Source organism: Hibiscus syriacus, unplaced genomic scaffold (genome assembly GCF_006381635.1).
Source record: "Hibiscus syriacus cultivar Baekdansim isolate YM2019G1 unplaced genomic scaffold, ASM638163v2 tig00112809_pilon, whole genome shotgun sequence".
In the NCBI taxonomy this organism is placed as follows: Eukaryota; Viridiplantae; Streptophyta; class Magnoliopsida; order Malvales; family Malvaceae; genus Hibiscus; species Hibiscus syriacus.
In genome coordinates, this window is record NW_024063405.1 from 18,684 (window position 1) to 39,607 (window position 20,924).

Here is a 20,924-nt window from a genome sequence, read left to right on the forward strand (position 1 = left end):
AATATTTTTTAATAATTTTCTTTTAAAAAATAAATTTTGAAATTATCAGACTGTAACAAGTGTCACTTAATGGAGAAAACTAACGACCGTTACGTCCCAGGCACCTAAAATTATCATATTTTTAACGTTAGACACTTGGATAGTCAAAAAAAAATATTATAGTAGCCTATTTAAACAAATAAAATATAATTTAAACACTTATTTAGGTATGTAGAAAAGAAAAAAACTTAAATTCCCTGCCATATGTCATTGCATCATTCACTGTCGGTCATCTATCGTCGAAGAAAACCTTTTAAATTTATTAAATGCCACGGAGTAAAAAAAGGGATGGTGCCGCTCTCTACGCCCTATGTATTTAATTCATAGTACGCCAAACATTTATTAAATTTAAATTAATTCAAATTAAAATTTGGAATAAAAACAAAACCATATTAAAATATCCCATGCCATGTGAATTCTTTTTAATGTTTATTTAATAAAAATAATTATTTAATGATGTATTTCGGTATGTAATATTAATAATATATTTTGATGTATGATATTTACTGTAGACTCATCCCTATTTAATACATAATATGCCAAACATTTATTAAACTCAAATTATTTAAAATTAAATTTTAGAATAAAAAAACCAAAATAAATATTCCATGCCATGTGAATTTGAAAGTATATAAATATATATCCGCCGTATGGATTTGAAAGTAAAAATAAGTATAATAATGTGAAATTTAGGTATGCAAAAACAAAAATTCAGATAAGTTAGACAAAAAAACAATAAATTAGAGATTAATTTATTGAATTTATTTTTCGAAATCACCATAGATGATTATTGTTTTTTTATAAATGATTAATTATTTTAACAAATGAGATTTACATAATTGATTTATTCAAAAAAAAAATTACATAACTGATTCTCAATGAAAAAATAATTTATATGCAACACTCGCATTAAATAAAAATTTGATACTTGATCTAAAACGAGATTTGCAACACTTATAGCTGGATTTTTATTTACAAATAAGACTTGCACCAAAGCATGCAGTGCACGGCCACTCTTAAAGCTTACCCCATTCTTAGTTGCTTCTCTTTCGTTAATTCTAAGTTGGTTGCCACCAATCCGCTTTCAATGGAAAGCACAAAGCCCCATATAGTCCTCCTTGCAAGCCCTGGAATGGGACACTTGATTCCAGTGCTACAGCTTGCCCAACGCTTCGTATCCCATCATAGCTTCAAAGTGACGCTCTTTATTGTTGCAACCGACCATGCCTCGATCACAAACACTCAACTTATTCAATCACCAGCAGACTCTGGTCTCCTTGATATTGTTTTTGTACCTTTCATTGACGTTTTCGACATAGTCGAACCTGATGTTTCATTTATAGACTAAATAGTGGTCGTCGTCTTATGTGTAAAGTCAAAAAGAGTGTGCCACCGCCTAAATGAATTTCAACGAAGGGAATCAAATTCGGTGTTCAATTTTGTTGAAAATGATAATAGGGATAATTGCAGTTTAATCCCTGTATTTTAGGGTATTTTTAAATATTAGTCCTTAAGCTTTAACAATAAATACCCTTACCCATTTAGCTTCAAAATTATCCCAAATCATTTCTTTCTCTCAATACTAGAGAGTTTTCTTGTTGTCTCTTTAGTAAAAGATCTGCGGCAGTCCGGAGACGTAGGCAAAATTGTTTGAACTCTGTAATCTAGTTATAAGAAAATTACTTGTTTATTTCCCAATAACTGGTATCAGAGCTTTTTGTGGTGAATTTTTTCTATTTTTTGCGAGGTGACTATTCACGTGAATAGTGAATTTCGTGAATAGTAAAATTTGGTCGGCGATACGAATTTGTCGACGGATGTGTTCTAATACACGGTGGTTCGCGAGAATTGTCAGAAACAATCTAAAAGAAGCCAGATTCGAGTGGGAGTGATGGCTTTGAGAAACGAAGTGGATGAGCTCAAGAAGGAGCTACTCATATGCAAGGGAGAAATAAATGAATGAGGTGCGCTCAAGACCTTCTAAAAAGGACTTAGACCAGGGTGATGCTCGAAGAGAGCAAGGAGATGCCCAGCGACTTTCGAAGGCCATAGTTGTAGCCGGAAAGCTGATTGATCTTGCAGGAGACAAGCTAAATAACGATGTGTCGTTCAGGCCTATGCCCAGAGATAGTGGAAATAATGGGGGAGACCGGGAAAAGGTGCGGCAGGGAGATGATAGAGAAAGCTCTTCGAGTGGTCAATGTGAGTCATCGACTGTTCGTAGCCAAGAAAAGTCATCGAGAAATGATGGCAAGGCTAAGTTCGGTGTAAAGAAGAAGGGGAGCAAGGAAAAATTGAAGTACTACTTCTGTGATGGTCCTCATTTGATTAGAGGATGTCCCGAGAAGCATCGCCTTACAGCCATCATGAAGAAAATGGAAGAAGGAGAAGTAGCGGGAATTGGCGCGGTCGCAAGTGTTAAAGCTACCAAGCCAGGAAAAAGACTTGGCCCGATTGATGGGATCAATGCGGCCAAGCAAGGATCGAGACGAGACAAGGCTGTTGATGTTGAAGCAGCCGAACCCGGAAGAAAGCCCGAGATTACGAGTATCCAAACAATCAAGACAGGGGAAAGACTTGGTGAGGCTACATGTTCCAAAGTAGCTGAATTAAGGAGCAAGAGTGGTGCGACTACAAGTTCTCAAGTAGTCAACCCAGAATCGAAACGTGACGAGGCTGCGGGTGTAAAAGCAGTCGAGCACAAGAAAGGACCCGATGCAATAGCAAGAGATAAAGCCATCAAGCCGAGGGTGCAAAGTGAGCAAGTCTGCTCATAGTATGACAGGATGGAGGCGTGGTCCAAGTTGAGACGTCTCAGGCATAAAGGGACACTTAAGGAGTATGTGAGTCGATTCAGAAAACTCATGCTCAAAGTCCTAAGTTTGACTGAAGAATATGGATTCTTCACCCTCATGTTCGGATTGAAGCCATGGGCGAAGAGAGTGTGTCATAACCATTTTTTTTTAGGTAAAACAATTAAATATTATTTTAAAAACGATTATGACTTTAATTAAAAAAAATGGGTGATTTTAGATTGATTTGAATTAAATTGAAAATAGAGTCGCCATCGACCTTTGGGTTAGGTAGGTCAAATACCCAAAAACGTCTTTAAAAAAACAATTTTAAGGAAAATCATTTTTAAAGACAAAAATGGTATGCGTTTACCAAAGATTCGATTTAAACGGGTTCGGGAGTCGGTTACGCGTAGGGAAGGATTAGCACCCCCACAACGCCCAAAAACTGGTACTGTGTCGCTTTCATGTTGTCGTAATGGCGAAAATGATAGATCGAATATAAAGTTAAAATGTGATCCATTTTATTGAAATTTAATTAATTTGCTTCGAATTAATGAATGTTAGGGAAAATTCTTTAATTCAAAAAGAAATCTAGAAATTAGTAATTCTCCGTCGGAAAAATTAATTTCAACTATTTCTTATTAGTAAAAGAATATTCCATCATAAATAAATATACGAATCGCATATAAAGGAAAATTGACGATTTGCATTAGCATATAATGAATAAAAAATAACACACATTGCATCATTAAAATAAATTAATTAGTAACATAAACTCGATTTATTTCAAGTTACTATGTCGTTAAAATGTCGTACATGATCGAACCACTTCGACCAAGTGGTACTTTCCACGCTCATTTTACGAATACGTGTTTGAAACACATTCGGATGCATAAACCTTTTAATCAAGTACGAGAGACACATAATATTGATATGAAGGCTAATTTAAAAATTAAATTAATATGAATGAAATAAAATAATATAATGAAATAAGCAATATATAGTCATACAAGGATTAAGAAAAAATAATTAAACACACATAAATATATATATGCATAAATATATATATATATATATATATATATAATAAAACATCTAATAACATAAATATAAACATATTAATTAAACGGTTTGAACTAGGATAATTAAATGACTTTAAAAAACCAAAGGACTAAATTATAAAAGGACAAAATGATAAAGCATAAATATGTAATAAACACCATAATTTCACTTACAAAACCAAAACAGTGACCAAAATGGGCTAAAAGTGAAATCTAAGATCTATTTTACAAACTCAAAATTTATCTTTCAAAATAATATTTAAAGACTGGAACAAAAGACAAATAAATTCAGGAACCAAATCATAAATACAGATAAATTCACTACTAGACAAATACGGATCTAAATGAAATAAATCATGAATTAATAGCCTAAAATAGACATTAAACCAAATTTATATTAAATAACATATAATGATTAAAATACAAACAATCAATACTTGAAACTAGAAATTAAAGGATTCAAACTTCTATTCAGTGACTAATATGAAAACTTAAAAAAAATATGTGCTCAAAGTAAAATATCAACATACACATATTTAATATAAAAGCTAGGACTAAACTACAATGAAAATAAATATGAGGCCCGAAATCAAAGATTTCAAAATTTCATTAATGACCAGTTACAGAACAATACAAACGTGGGGGACTTAAACTAAGATTTACCCTTTTTTGCAAAAACACGCAGCCCCAGCCCCTTTAGAATGACGTCGTTCAGCGTCTGAGATATAAGCCCCTTTGAGGGTTTCCATTAAATCATTTTTTCCTCTCCCTCTGTTGCCTCTCTCGTTCTAAAGGGAAAGAACCATAGAACCCCCTCAAGGCTCACCGCCGTTCGACTCAAATGGCCCCGAAATCTTTCCGTTTTCAACGCGATTTAAGCCCAGTTTAGAACCCCATATATCCTTCCTCACATTCCCCTCGGGTTTGGATGACAGTGGTTACTAAGGGGGAGGTAAGTATTTTCTTTTGATTTTTTCTCTCTGGTTTTGGTTCGAATGCTTTCTCCTTTTTATGGTTTTTTTTCGTTCACTCTCTCTGGTTTTTCTCTCATTTTTCTTTTGTTTTGGTTCCCACCGAATTCCCTTGATATCTCCTCATTCCCTTTCTTTTATTGCATGCTTGATGGATTTGATAAATCCCCCGGGATTTTAGACTTGATTTGCTCTTATATTTTATTGGGATTTTTCTGATTGATATCTGTTTATGTCACTGTTTGATGGATGGGTAGGTATGGGACTTGCACGGTATGGGCAAGGTGTTGGGTTTGGAAATGACACTTAGTGGGGAACAACAGGGCATGGGTTGTGCATGGGGGACATCAATGTATGGAAGCTATGTAGGGACCAAAAATTGGTTACTACAGCTGCCCCTCTTTGCTCATTGCTGTGAGAACAGGAATAGAGCAAAGACATAAAATACCAATTTTTGGATTGTCAACAAGTCTCAAGCTCTTCTTTGATCGGCTCTCATTTCTTCGATTAATCGTTGTTTATTGATGACACATTCTTTTTGGAGGTAATTTGTTGCTGAAGACGACACTGCTCATCCGCGATGATTAGATCGTGTCGTTTTTGATTACGATGTTGTTCCTTCGTGATGAGGAAGTCAGATTGTCTGAGGGTGACACTGCTCCTATGTGATGAAGAGGTCTGGTCGAGGAATGACACGGCTCATACGTGATGAAGAGTTCTGGCCATCTAAAGGTGATAACACGGTTCCTACGTGATGAGGACGGCTGGTTATCTAAGGGTGACACGGCTCCTACGTGATGAAGAGGTATGGTCGAGGAATGACACGACTCATACGTGATGAAGAGTTCTGGCCATCTAAAGGTGATAACACGGTTCCTACGTGATGAGGACGGCTGGTTATCTATGGTTGACACGGCTCATACGTGATGAAGAGATCTGGTCTGGGGAATGACACGGCTCATACGTGATGAAGAGTTATGGCCATCTAAAGGTGATAACACGGTTCCTACGTGATGAGGACGGCTGGCCATCTTTAGGAGTTATGGTTTCAAGAGAAACCAAATTAAAGATTTGTTTCAAAAGAAACAAACCCAAAGATTTGTTTCAAGAAAAACATACTCAAAGACTTTGTTTGTTTTGTTTCAAGGGAAACAGATTCAAAATGTTTTTGTTTCCAAAGAAACAAACTCAAAGATTTTTCTCAAAGAAACTGTCTCGAGAGAAACAAAATTTTGTTTCCAAAGAAAGAGATTAAATGATTTTTTTTAGACATTGTCATAAGAGACAAAACTTTGTTTTTCAGAAAATTGTATCTTAGTGAGACAAAATTTTGTTTCCAAAGAAACAGACTCAGATTTTCTTCAAAAGAAACTGTTTTAAGGGATAAAACCTTGTTTCCAGAGAAACAAACTCAAAGATGATCTTGTTTTAAGAGAAAATGTTTCAAGAGACAAAATTCGTTTCAAGGGAAACGACTCAAAGATGACATTGAAAGGAAATTGTCTCATGCGAGACAAAATTTGTTTTAATAGAAACGATCTCAAAGGTGGGTATTTTCAAAAGAAGTTGTCTCGAGAAAATTTTTTTCAAAGGAAACAAACTCAAAGATTTTCTTCTCAAGAGAAATTGTCTTTAAGAGATAAAATTTTGTTTCAAAAGAAATAGACTCAAAGATTTTTTCAAAAGAAACAACTCAAAGATATTTTTTAATTAGAAACTGTCTCAAGAGAGACAACATTTGTTTTTAAAGAAATAGACTCAAAGATGATTTTGTTAAGAGAAACAAACTCAAAGATTTTCAAAATGAACATATTCAAAGATTTACTTCAAGAGAAACGGTCTCAAGAGATACAAAATTCATTTTAAGAGAAACAGATTCAAAGATTTTTGTTTCAAAAGAAATTATCTTAAGAGAGACAAAATTTTGTTTCCAAAGAAACAAACTCAAAGATTTTTATTTCAAAAGAAACACTCTCAAAGATTTTTTCACAAAATTGTCTCAAGAGAGACAACACTTTGTTTCAGACTCAAAGATTTTTCACGAAATTGTCTCAAGAGAGACAAAACTTTGTTTCAAAATAAATAGACTCAAAGATTTTTTCAAAAGAAACAACTCAAAGATATTTATTCAAAAGGAACAAACTCCAAGATTTTTATTCAAAAGGAACAGACTCAAAGATTTATCTCAAGAGAAACTGTCTCCAGAGAGACAAAATTCGTTTTAAGAGAAAAAGATTCAAAGATTGTCGATATTGTTTCTAGGGAAACAATCTCAAAGGTGTTTATTTTTAAAAGGGAAACTGTCTCACGCGAGACGAATCGATTTTGAAAAACTCAAGTGATATTAATTTTGTTTCAAGTACAACAAATTTAAATTTGTATCTCAGAGAAAAATGTCTCAAGCGAAACGAAATTTGTTTCGAAATAAACAACAATATCAAGTGAGATTTTGTTTTAAGTGAAACAAATTCAAAATTAGTATCTCAAAGGAAAAATGTCTCAAGCGAGACGAAATTTGCTTTAAGATATAGTCTCAAATGAGACAAAATTTATTTTTAGAGAAATTGTCTCAAGCGAGACAAAGTTTGTTTTTGAGAAAACGATCTCAAGTGAGATCAACTTTGTTTAATGTGAAACAATTCGAAATTTGGATCTCAAAGGGAAAAGGTCTCAAGCGAGATGAAATTGTTTTGAAAGAAACAACAATCTAAGGTGAGATTAATTTTGTTTTAAGTGAATCAAATTCAAAATTTGTATCTCAAAGGAAAAATGTCTCAAGCGAGACGAAGTTTGTTTTAAGAGAATTTGTCTTAAGTGATACAAACTTTGTTTTTAAAGAAATTGTCTCAAGCAAAACAAAATTTGAGAAAACGATCTCAAGTGAGATCAACTTTGTTTAATGTGAATCAAATTCGAAATTTGTATCTCAAGGAAAAATGTCTCCAGTGAGACGGAATTTGTTTTTCAAGAAATTGTCTCAAACGAGACAAAATTTGTTTTTAGAAAGCTGTCTCAAGCGAGACAAAATTTGCTTTGAAAGAAATTGTCTCAAGCGAGACAAAAATTTGTTTTAAAATTCTCAAAATTTGTGGAAAAATATCTCAAGTGAGACAAAAATTTTGTTTCAAGAAAAACACCCTCAAAGGCGATAAAAAGTCTGTTTGTTCATGCACGTTGAGGAAATGTCTTGATTGTTGACTTCAGGAAGCCCAAATCATTGTTTCTGCAAGTTAGACATCTGGTCATTTCCGAGCTTTGATTTCCTGAGAGATCAAAATGATGCATTTTTGACTGACTATATTGGATGTTATGATGGATGTCAAGATGAAATTTATTTGATTTTTTTTATTGAATTTGTCCTCAAGAGAAAAATGTCTTTAATGCACCTGATGATAAATGTTTAATGCAACTATGCAAAATCATGTAACATGCATGTATGTGTTGATGTATGTATGTATGAGTTGATGTATGTATATATGTATGTATGAGTTGATGTATGTTTCTCAATCTGTAAGGAGGATGGTTGCGAGAGCAGTCTTCACTCTATCATTGATTCAGCTTGTCTGCATTTCCACTAGGGTGTACTCTTGCAAACTTAGACCTGAGACAATTTGTTTTCCTTGCCCCATCAAATTTTGCCCCAAAAATTTGGCTTTCTCTTGCCCCAGCTTCGATATTGAGCTTCAGATAGATATTTTTTTGAATTCCAAGATACGCCTCCAGAGAGATTATCTTGTTTGAAAATGTTTTTCTTCTTCTTTTATTTTCAAAAGTCTGAAAATATCAATAGTTTTGAAAAATGTTTAATCAAAAGTTTTGAAAATATTGCTCTTTTCAAGGTTTCACAATTGACAAATCATAAAACAAGAGTTCATTGGATATCAAAGAATTAATTACTCTTTTAATCCTTCAATAAATTATAGCTATTTGACAAGTGTCAAGATCAATGCTATCTTTGAGAGATGGTTAAGTAAGGAAGGATAAAAAAAGTCTCAAGTGGTTATTTTTGGTCAAAAGTATAGTGTTCTCATTTATTTGATGTTCTCTGATCTGATGGAGTAGCTTCTGTACTCAGTTATTGGAAGTGTTCTCTGACTCCCAACTCTCATGTTCTCATTCATGTTATGTGATGCCTCATCAAGGGATTTGAGCAATCGTCTCCTATGTAATAATCTTCATATTCGAGCCGCCCTTTCAGGTTTTCAACTCAAATCCTCCTTTGGTTTCAAGACGTTACTCAGAATTTTACGTCTTTAACCCCCCCTTTGTTATTTTTCTCTATCATGCATTAAAGATTTTAGAAAACCTTTTGAGTAAAATATTAATCCTGATAGGCGGGATGAAATATGAGGATAGTCTCTTCCGCTTAGAAATCCATGTATGATTAGAAGGGACTTGTAAGGCACGTAATGTAGGTCATGGTTCAGGGTTATGAAAGAAAGGGATAAAAGGCCCAAACATGTGTTTTAAGGGTATTTGAACCAAGGATCAATTAACTCTGATGCCTTCGATCTTGTTTTGCTCAATTTAAATATACTCGCATGTCCTTCTCTTGATGTTTTATGATCTTCGAGTCAAGTGATTCTAGAGTGATTGTGTTTGATTAATCTCACGGTTTGAAGCTCAATGCGTCATTTAAGTCAGGAGACTCTTTGTCTGTGTTCTTTGTCCTCTTTTGTTCTTTGCTTTTTCTTTGATTTTTGCTTTGATTTTTCTCTTTGCTCTTTGTTTTTTTCTTTGGTTTGATCTTTGCACTCTGCGTCTGGTTCACCTTTCGGTATCTCATTTGGATCAATTTTCTTCACTCAGATTTCCTTCACATTGCCCCCCCAGTGTGGAGGGTGATCCTTGGTTAGGGTTGAATCGAAAGAAAATATCATTCAGGCTCAAAGGGGACACAAGGGATATATTTTCTCCTTTTGTGAAGGGATAAAGAAAGAAAGCCGTTCATCATCTCATACACAGAAGTCCTTGCAGAAGAGGTATCCCTAGGGGGATAGATTTTCAAGATTAATTGTTTATTCACATGAAAAAAATGTAATTAATGCATGATAGAATTATTTTGAATGAATTCTATTTTTTCTCTTCGCTTCTTGCTCTCAACATGTCTCAATTGCTCATGCTCGTCTTCAGAAAATTGATGCGAGATGCCCCACACTGTGTCTTCTTTGTAGGAAGGTTTATGTTCAATTGAACATCTTGTACTCAATGTTTGTAGGTTTTATTGGTAGAAAATGTTGGTTTTACGTCTAAGAAGACGATGATGACTTTATTGGCTCAAAGAAAGGTACAGGCATGACTTTTGTGTCTCAAAAATAAATGCAGTGTTTCAAGGTGGAAAGAATGTTTCAAGGCCTTAAAGAGAGGGAATGTTTCAAGGTCGAAAAGAATATTTCAAGGTCTCAAAGAGATAGAATGTCAAAAATTGGTTATTTGGTAGTGACCAGGAATTATTTCGGGTAAAAATCGAGAGATTTTATTTTAAGGTTTTAGACAGGATAAAATAGGTCTAATCTTGCCATATGTCAAAAATCTATAATTCTTGAAGAATTAAAAGAATATGTAATTCATTCGATATTCAAAGAACTAAAGATTAAAAATTTGTTCAATTATTTAACCTTAGAAAGTAGCATCATTTCAGTCATCAAAGATTAAAAATATTTAAGCAAATATTGAAGAAAGAACAAAAACGAGTTCAAACAAAACAATCTCTATGGATGCAAGTGGTTGATGCAATGACTTCTCTGGCTTAGTATTAGGATACCCCTGAATAAATCATATTATGGATTTTGTGCTTTAGTGTCTTGCAGTTCTCAGTGGAATGTCTGGAGCTTCTTAGATGGAAATGGTGCACTGGATCAACATCGTAGACCTCAGGGAACGATGACTCTTTTCTCGAACCATCCTGGAAGACTCAATCGAACAAGCTTCTATCGTGTTGATTTCAGCTTCTTGTTTATATTCTCAATATGGTCACGTGATCAGGATTACTTCCACTGACTTCTCCACAAATTGATCTCATGTTTTTATGAATGATGCATATGAAAATGCTTAAAAATAAAATATATATGCAACATAAAAAGATGCAAATGCAGATGGAAAAATGTTGACCCCAACGATGAATATCATAGAATAGTCTTCACCAGAAATAAAAGTTTTCACATTACAAGACAATCCAATTTACAAACATGTCTTCGCTTAGATGGTGAGCCTGGAATGGATCACTGCTTCATCTCGGATCTTCGTCCTCAATAATGATGCCCCTCAAGCGCTCTGTAATCTGACTCCGTTAATGCCTCGGTGGTAATGAGGTCGGTGTGTCGCTCTTTGATAACTAGCGATGAAATGATTGTAGATAAGACTCCACTGCTAGATTACTCCTTGAATCAGTGGATCATCATCTCAGTATTGAATGATGCACGATCTTCGAGCTCACTCATTCTTGTACTCTGGACTTCTTTTTAGCCCTCGATGCATGTCTGTGTATGCGATCGCTTGATTGAAAACTTTTATCTCTTCTTGTGAAAATTTTCTCTCGAATATCCCCTTACGGATCAACACTTTTGCATTATGATGATGCAATGCAATGCAATGCAAATGACAAAATGACACAAACAAAAGAGAAGAAATAAGTTAGTATACACAAACAAAAGAGAAAAATAAGTTAGTACATGTAAAATAATTGATACAAATAAAAATGTAATTCAGAGATGGATATAACACCTACCCCGTCATGATATCTACCCAAACATGCTTTCAATTAAATAACAATCCTACCCGGACATGCTATCTACCCAAAATGATCTATTTTCAAGAAATTGGTCCTAACCGCATGGTATCTAGTTCGCATGCTTTATTCGGAAAAAAAATATATTCTACAAATTTAAAAGGTTAAGGTTTAGAATCGTTCCTCCTTCGTGTACACCTATTTTGGGTACCTACTGACGGACAAAGGTTCGGTATGACTATACCTAGGGTGATCATTCGACGGTTCACTATATGCTTGGTTTCTGCTCTAACGGAAAAAAGGGACTCGAATTGTCCTTGATGTCGGTGCCCCCTTGGGCTGCCAGACCCTCGATCCTCACCCATTACAGGTTTCAAACGGAACGAGTTCAATTCGAGGGGATTCACTGTCTTATACCCGTACGAGGAATAAATCCCTACGAAGGTATAAAGTATGTATCCCATGGGTTATTTGCTAAAACTCATACAAAGAATAAATTCTTACGAGAGTGAAGCATTCACCCCAACTAATTTGGATCGAAGCTCGTGTCTAGAGCTTATGTTATGCCAATGCGAGTGATGTGTGTGAAGAGGAACATACCTACCTTTGACTCAAAATGAAAAGAAAAAACTCGACAAAAACTTGGACAGAGCTGAAAGCAAAAAGATAAAATGTTAGTATGATAATTAAAAATGAAGCAATTAAAAATTTCAATAAACGGATCATAAGTTAACTATGTACTCAAACTTATAATTTCCACTAAGACGACAATGTGTAAACGACATACAGCCTGACTCTCTAAAAAAAGTCCCCAGCAGAGTCGCCAAGCTGTCATAACCATTTTTTTTAGGTAAAACAATTAAATATTATTTTAAAAACGATTATGACTTTAATTAAAAAAAATGGGTGATTTTAGATTGATTTGAATTAAATTGAAAATAGAGTCGCCATCGACCTTTGGGTTAGGTAGGTCAAATACCCAAAAACGTCTTTAAAAAAACAATTTTAAGGAAAATCATTTTTAAAGACAAAAATGATATGCGTTTACCAAAGATTCGATTTAAACGGGTTCGGGAGTCGGTTACGCGTAGGGAAGGATTAGCACCCCCACAACGCCCAAAAACTGGTACTGTGTCGCTTTCATGTTGTCGTAATGGCGAAAATGATAGATCGAATATAAAGTTAAAATGTGATCCATTTATTGAAATTTAATTAATTTGCTTCGAATTAATGAATGTTAGGGAAAATTCTTTAATTCAAAAAGAAATCTAGAAATTAGTAATTCTCCGTCGGAAAAATTAATTTCAACTATTTCTTATTAGTAAAAGAATATTCCATCATAAATAAATATACGAATCGCATATAAAGGAAAATTGACGATTTGCATTAGCATATAATGAATAAAAAATAACACACATTGCATCATTAAAATAAATTAATTAGTAACATAAACTCGATTTATTTCAAGTTACTATGTCGTTAAAATGTCGTACATGATCGAACCACTTCGACCAAGTGGTACTTTCCACGCTCATTTTACGAATACGTGTTTGAAACACATTCGGATGCATAAACCTTTTAATCAAGTACGAGAGACACATAATATTGATATGAAGGCTAATTTAAAAATTAAATTAATATGAATGAAATAAAATAATATAATGAAATAAGCAATATATAGTCATACAAGGATTAAGAAAAAATAATTAAACACACATAAATATATATATGCATAAATATATATATACATATATATATATATATATATATAATAAAACATCTAATAACATAAATATAAACATATTAATTAAACGGTTTGAACTAGGATAATTAAATGACTTTAAAAAACAAAAGGACTAAATTATAAAAGGACAAAATGATAAAGCATAAATATGTAATAAACACCATAATTTCACTTACAAAACCAAAACAGTGACCAAAATGGGCTAAAAGTGAAATCTAAGATCTATTTTACAAACTCAAAATTTATCTTTCAAAATAATATTTAAAGACTGGAACAAAAGACAAATAAATTCAGGAACCAAATCATAAATACAGATAAATTCACTACTAGACAAATACGGATCTAAATGAAATAAATCATGAATTAATAGCCTAAAATAGACATTAAACCAATTTATATTAAATAACATATAATGATTAAAATACAAACAATCAATACTTGAAACTAGAAATTAAAGGATTCAAACTTCTATTCAGTGACTAATATGAAAACTTAAAAAAAATATGTGCTCAAAGTAAAATATCAACATACACATATTTAATATAAAAGCTAGGACTAAACTACAATGAAAATAAATATGAGGCCCGAAATCAAAGATTTCAAAATTTCATTAATGACCAGTTACAGAACAATACAAACGTGGGGACTTAAACTAAGATTTACCCTTTTTTGCAAAAACACGCAGCCCCAGCCCCTTTAGAATGACGTCGTTCAGCGTCTGAGATATAAGCCCCTTTGAGGGTTTCCATTAAATCATTTTTTCCTCTCCCTCTGTTGCCTCTCTCGTTCTAAAGGGAAAGAACCATAGAACCCCCTCAAGGCTCACCGCCGTTCGACTCAAATGGCCTCGAAATCTTTCCGTTTTCAACGCGATTTAAGCCCAGTTTAGAACCCCATATATCCTTCCTCACATTCCCCTCGGGTTTGGATGACAGTGGTTACTAAGGGGGAGGTAAGTATTTTCTTTTGATTTTTTCTCTCTGGTTTTGGTTCGAATGCTTTCTCCTTTTTATGGTTTTTTTTCGTTCACTCTCTCTGGTTTTCCTCTCATTTTTCTTTTGTTTTGGTTCCCACCGAATTCCCTTGATATCTCCTCATTCCCTTTCTTTTATTGCATGCTTGATGGATTTGATAAATCCCCCGGGATTTTAGACTTGATTTGCTCTTATATTTTATTGGGATTTTTCTGATTGATATCTGTTTATGTCACTGTTTGATGGATGGGTAGGTATGGGACTTGCACGGTATGGGCAAGGTGTTGGGTTTGGAAATGACACTTAGTGGGGAACAACAGGGCATGGGTTGTGCATGTGGGACATCAATGTATGGAAGCTATGTAGGGACCAAAAATTGGTTACTACAGAGTGTTGGAGCGAAGGGAAGTCAAGGAGTTGTCTAAAGCTTTGACAACCGTTGAGTCCATCAAAGAATTTGGAGTCAAGAAGAACAAGACTTCGAAAGCAAAGTCGAAAGTCGATGGTAGCGACAAGAGATTCTGTGATGAAGACAAGTCAGATGATGAGGAATGTTGTTCCTCGAGTGGCAGAGAAAGTCCACTCAATGATGAACCAGATGGTGAGTCTGTAGAAGAGGTGTGCAGTCTTGACACAAATACATGTGTCAAAGATGCTAAGCCGAGGGTAAGCGCCGAGCAAACAAGATGGCGCAAACTTAAGATGCTAAAAGTGTTGCAAGATTACCCAAGGGGAACCGAGTCATCCAAGGTAATGGATGAGCCCATGATCAAGTTGTCCAAAGAAGAGGACGAACTCAAGATCGAGGGGGTGTTGAGAGTTGGCTCAATACAGTTTGTTTCTGTCAAAGCGAGTAGAAGCCAAGTGCAAGAAGAGTTGTCTCTGTCCAAGGAGTTTGTCGAGCATATTCGTGTAGAGAACATAACTCCAGAGATCATCTTAAGAGAAGGGTCGAAGAAGGGGCTTGCCGAGGATATCCAAGTGAGGAACAATCCTTCAAATACTAGTGGACAAGAGTCGAAGGGAGGCAAGACATTGAGGGACAAGAAAACCATGGAGAGACTACCCATTTGCAAGGTGGGTAGTGAGCTCCAACCTTCGTGTTAGAAGGGAGGAGGCAAGAAGAGACATCGGACTTTGTCGTGAAAAAGTATCGATGCATGATGGCGCAAAGAACTCCAATGACAATAGTTCAATGCGAGGAGTGTCAGACTTCATGGAGTAAAAAAGGCTGACGCAAATTTTGAGTAAATGCCAATGAAATCATAGGGGAATGTACATCTCAACACTACTCTAGTGTTCTTTTGAGTTTGATTTGCTGTTTTAAGTGAGTATAGGTCGAGCAAGACCTAACTTTTAACGCGAAAGAAACAAAGTTTGGAGGGGATCCAAGACTTTGCCGTAGGACCGGGAGGGTTCAAACCGAAGCAAATCAAGACTTGTAGGAAAGAGAGTTCCTACGGTAGAGATGCACTTGTGGGCGTGTTAACCCATTTTATCACTTGGCGGCAAGAGCCGAAGCAAGCACAGCCGTTATGGTAGGTCGAGTCTTTATGGGGGATATGAGTAAGTGGTGGCGTCGAAAGGCAACCAAGTTGATGCAAAGTATGGCGCGAAAGATCATGAAGTTACATGCGGAAAAAGCCAAAGCAAGCAGTTCGTATGGGAGGACCAGAGTGCTATGATGAAGCAATGCAGGTGGAGAATTCAGTCAAGTGGGAGTCTTTCATGAAAGATGAGATGGACTCGTTTATGTCAAATCAGACGTGGGAATTAGATGTATTACCACCAGACAAGAAAACACTCCATAATAGACATGTTAACAAAGACGGTGACTACGGAAAAACTGAAGTTGTGTTCTGCTTCAGTTGACATGCTAGAGTAACAAGACCAGAAATATTGTTGCATTGATCGAGATGAGAAGACATATTAAAATTAGTCTTCACGTAGGAGATTGTAAAGTCAAAAAGGGTGTGCCACCGACTAAATGGATTTGAACAAAGGGAGCATCGAATTCGGTGCCCAATTTTGTTGAAAATGATAATAGAGATAATTGTAATTTAGTCCCTGCACTTTAGGATATTTTCAAAGATTAGTCCTTAAGCTTCAACTATAAATACCCTTACTCATTTAGCTTCAAAATCATCCCAAATCATTTCTTTCTCCTAATACTAGAGAGTTTTCTTGTGAGTTGTGAGTGTTTCGTAAACACCTGTAAATTTTCTCTCTTAGTAAAAGATCTGCAGCAGTCCGGAGACGTAGGTAAAATTGGCTGAACTCTGTTATCAATTTCGAGTATTATTTTTCCGCTTTTATTTCGCATTCTCACTAATCTGATTATAGGGAAATTACTCGTTTATTTCCCAATACTACGGTCTTTGCCGTTTTTCAAAACTGAAATATCTAAGATGGAGTCTCATCCCACCGCTCTAGTTGTCGATATGTTTGGAACTAGTGCTTTGGGGATTGCGGATGAATTCAATATGTTAAAGTTCGTGTGCATAACTTCTAATGCAAGGCTTTTTTCAGTTATGTTGTGCACGCCGGAGATGGATAGAAAAGAGATCGATTATCATGTAAAGAAACAAAAGCCACTCAACATTCCAGGTTGCAAGCCGCTCAAGTTTGAGGATACCACCGAAGTATCTTTGTCTGATGGGATCTCGGTGAATACGTGGGATGAAATCGAACCCACATGTCTTAAAGCATTGAGAGACGCAAAGAAGGTGCCCTGTTGGTCCACTAGTGAGACCGATTAAAAAGTCAGCTTTGTGCAATGAAATAATAGATTGGCTCGACAAACAACCGAAGGAATCGGTGATTTTTGTTTCGTTTGTAGAGCTAGCTTGGGGGCTGGAGCTTAGACAACAAAGGTTCGTTTGGGTGGCTCGTCCTCCTATTGAAAATGATGCAGCAGGGAACTTTCTCACCTTGGGGAATGGATCTAATGGCACCCTAAATTACTTGCCCGAAGGGTTTTCGGCTAGGACCCAAGATCGTGGACTAGTGATCCCAATGTGGGCACCTCAAGTGGAGATACTGAGTCATCCTTCGATTGGTGGGTTTTTAACACATGGCGGATGGAATTCAGCCTTGGAGAGTATAATTAATGGGGTGCCAATGATTGCATGGCCGCTTTACTCAGAGCAGAAGATGAATGCTAATATATTGACAGAAGATATTGGAGCAAGCATCCGAGTAACGACAATGAAACCAGATGGAGTGGTGGGAAGAGAAGAGATAAGATCTATGGTTAGAAAAATATTGATAGATCATGAAGGACGAAACATACAAACTAGGATCAAAGAGCTAAAAAATAGTGCAACGAGAGCTTTGGTTGAAGGCGGTTCTTCTTATAATTCGTTGTCTCAAGTTGCAGAGATCTGTATTCAATGTCTTAAAACAAAGGCTTATGGGGCTTGATCACGTTTCAATATATATGGATGGTATGCCCCATATGGTTATCACGCTCACTCGGGATTGGCAGTGTGCCACGTGAAGGAAATCGGGTAACAGATGCGATGGCCAAATTAGCCCTCTCCCTTTTGGTATTTCTAGCTTTGCTCAGCCATCTACTGCTGTTTTCACGCTGCTGCGAGGGGACTTGGCTACTGCTGCTGAAACTTTGTTTTGCTTATTAGTTTCCTGTGTATTAAAAAAATAAAAAATAAAGAGTAAATTAACTTTTTTTCATTATTTTTAATTGAGGATTAAATGACTCCTAAGTCAAAGTAAAATGAAAGTAACAATATCCGGAAAGGGAGGGAGCCGCTCTCTACGCCCCTATATATTTAATACATAATACGCCGAACATTTATTAAATTTAAATTAATTCAAATTCAAATTTGGAATAAAAACAAAACCATATTTCTCGTGCCACGTTAATTTGAAAATAAATAAATACATCTTCTGTATGAATTTGAAAGTAAAAATATGTATAATAATCTGAAATCTAGAAAATGATAAATATAATGATATATATATATATATATAATGTCATTCATTACTACAGTATTCATTTTGTCCGAGACTGCTTGTTTGTATATTAAAAATAAAGAAATCAACTTATTTGTATATTTTTTTTATAATTTCTAAGTTTGTTGTCACCAATCTTCCTTCAATGGAAAGCACAAAGCCCCATATGGTCCTCCTTGTAAGCCCTGGAGTCGGACACTTGATTCCAGTGCTAGAGCTTGCCCAACGCCTCGTCTCCCATCAAAGCTTCAAAGTGACGCTCTTTGTTGTTGCAACTGACCATGCCTCCATCACAAACACCCAACTTCTTCAACCACCAGCAGACTCCGATGACGATGGTCTCCTTAATATTGTTTTAGTCCCTTTCATCGACGTGTCCAACATAGTTAGACCTGGTGTTTCGTTTATAGACCAAATAATGGTAGCCGTTCTACGGTCTTTGCACGTTTCTCAAAACTGAAATCTCTAAGATGGAGTCTCATCCCACCACCGCTCTAGTTGTCGATTCGGAACTAGAGCTTTGGGGATTGCGGATGAATTCAAAATGTTAAAGTTCGTGTTACTCCTAATGCAAGGTTTTTTTCGGTTATCTTATGCACGCCGAAGATGGATAGTGTCTCGACCGCCTTTCGGGTTGGGCCCGGAATTGGGCTTCGACTTAAATAAAATATTAGGAGTCGCCACCGATCATTTAAACAAAATATTTAGGTTGATCGGATACCATATTACCTGATCTGCATTTTACCAGAAATATGTAGGGCTCGGGAGTCGGTTACAGTCAAGGAAGGATTAGCACCCTTGAACTGTCCTTTCGGTACCATTTAATTTATCGGTTGTCTTAATTGCAAAAATTAAAATTTAAAAATTCGATTCAAATTACTTACCTTTGATTGATTAAAATTATCCTAAAAAGATCATAAATAAAGTAAAAAACTAAAACAAACAAACACAAAGAGTTAGTATTAAAATCGAAATAAAAAAGAGTAAATAAAAAAGAATAAAGGAAAATTCGAATAAAAAAAAATTGGAAAGGATTAAAATTCATGGATCAAATTAATTCTAGGAATAAGCTGCAAAAAAAAATTAAATAAAAATAGAAATTTAAAATATTAAAATAGCGAAAAAAAAATTAAAAGACCAAACAATAATTAAGCCAAATGTAAAATAATGACTAAAATAAAGTATTCGAAAGCATAATGACCATAATATTAAAATATGGTTAGACTAGGGGGACTTAGGAGTGATTTGACCCTATATAATGATTTAATGTAACACATGGAAAAGAAAGGGATCTAAATAGTATTAAACTAAATTAGTGACTAGAACACAAAAAGCTATGAAATAAGGAGGAGTTAACTTGTGGTTTTCCCAAAATTAAAATAAAAGCAACTCCTTCCCCTAAATTCTATTTTTCCCGTGGATCTCCAGAACCCCCATCTCTTCCTTATTTCTTTATTTTTGTTTTCATATCTGAAATTCGTTTAGTTGCCTTGATTTTATTGAGAAAAATAGGGAGAAAATCCCTTACAATTTAGTTCGAATCTTCCCACCTGACGACACTCCTTCGACAAAGGTAAGTTTTCGACTCTCTTTTTATTTTTTATATATTATTTTATGCTATTAGTTGAGTCGATTAGGTTTAAAATAAATAAATAAAAACATTCGATTACTTTTTAATTTCAGATATGTGTGAATATATTAGTATTTATAACACCTAAAATGACATACTATTTCGAAAATAATAATAAAAAACTATTGAAAATAAATAAATAAAAACTATTAAAAATTCAAAACAGAAAATCAATAAAAAATAATAATAAAAATAAAGAAACTGTAATAAAAAATAGAAAACAACCTTCAATCTAGTAGTTTATTGCTTCTAAAAAAACGTCTGGAATCCCTCCTCCTCCTTGATGTACAACTTCATCCGGCTATTTATAGCCATTTACAGATTTAACATAATAAACTAATCATACACTTGTTGATTTAAATACAATATCATATGCAATTTTTTTATTGTGAGTGGAGGGAGACAAGGACTAGTGGAGGCAGACAAGGACTAGTGGAGGCTTGGTGGCCAGGCTGGGTGAGGTATGGGCTGCTGGGATGAGGACAAAATATGGGGTCTACAGCTGCCCCTCTTTGCACATTCTTGTGTTAACAAGAATAGGGCAAAGACGAAAAAGACAACCAGTTTTTGTCCGATACTTTTTTTTGTTTTGAGACTTGATACATTTGTTGGGGAGTAACTGTAATTGGGCTTTAGCCTGAGCCTAGAATTGGGCCTTGGTCTTCTTCTTGGTTTGAAGATTTCGGCTTGAAAATTCTTCCAGAAGGTAGTTCCTTGTTGCTACCATGCGTTTGATATGCCTATGAGCTGAATGAAATCGAACTCGAAGGTCTTTGATGACATATAGCTCATATCGCCTTGAGTTATGCTGTAACTGGGCTGAGGAATGAATCCTTTTGTTGTCGATGACTCATTTGTTGTGAAATCAAGTCAATCAGTTGAGCACGATATCATTTGTCGTGAAGTTGAAATCGTGGGTTGCATTACTGCTGGTGGACACGATATTCTTCGCTGTGAAGTTGAAATCGTGGATGACCCCTTCGTTGTGAAGTGAGCATCTAATTGGAT

The 20,924-nt window shown here is 35.1% G+C and overlaps 1 pseudogene; it reads left to right on the forward strand.

Annotated features, from left to right (window-relative positions):
- The first annotated feature begins 1,111 nt into the window (after positions 1-1,111).
- LOC120183745 lies at positions 1,112-17,734 on the forward strand (annotated as a pseudogene).
- The last annotated feature ends 3,190 nt before the right edge of the window (positions 17,735-20,924 follow it).